The sequence below is a fragment of the Puntigrus tetrazona genome, unplaced genomic scaffold (genome assembly GCF_018831695.1).
Source record: "Puntigrus tetrazona isolate hp1 unplaced genomic scaffold, ASM1883169v1 S000000003, whole genome shotgun sequence".
Classification (NCBI taxonomy): Eukaryota; Metazoa; Chordata; class Actinopteri; order Cypriniformes; family Cyprinidae; genus Puntigrus; species Puntigrus tetrazona.
This window is the reverse complement of record NW_025047683.1, coordinates 4,818,425-4,818,842: the sequence shown is the minus strand read 5'-3', so window position 1 is coordinate 4,818,842 and position 418 is coordinate 4,818,425. Positions and strand designations below refer to the sequence as shown.

At 67.7% G+C, this 418-nt stretch overlaps 1 non-coding gene across 1 annotated transcript in view; it reads right to left on the bottom strand.

The window, feature by feature from the left end:
• The window catches only part of LOC122332053, a 4,000-nt gene extending 3,791 nt beyond the window's left edge, over positions 1–209 (bottom strand). The window contains exon 1 of the ribosomal RNA XR_006248404.1: positions 1–209. This exon is cut by the window's left edge and continues 3,791 nt beyond it. This is a non-coding gene — a ribosomal RNA (28S ribosomal RNA).
• Between the last annotated feature and the right edge of the window lie 209 nt (positions 210–418).

Here is a 418-nt window from a genome sequence, read left to right as displayed (position 1 = left end):
AGCCTCCATCAGAAGGACTTGGGCCCCGACCCGCGCCGAGAGAAGCGGTCTTCTGTCGCCACATGTCCCTCGCCGCCGTGGCCGGGCGAGGATCGGCGCTGGGCTCTTCCCTCTTCGCTCGCCGCTACTGAGGAATCCTTGTTAGTTTCTTTTCCTCCGCTTAGTAATATGCTTAAATTCAGCGGGTCGTCTCGTCTGATCTGAGTCGTTGTCGGATATGGGTTAGGGAGCGGCCGCGCGCGCTGCTGCTGCGGGCTGGCCTGAACAGGTCTCGTTCGCGCGCCGGGCAGCAGGGCGCCGAGGCGAGGCGGGCGCGAACCTCCCGTTACGCCGCGGGGCGTCCGAGGCGGAGGGCGGGAGTCCACGTCGGCGGCGGCGGAGGTGGCAGACACCCACGGGAAGCCGCCGAGAGAGGGGC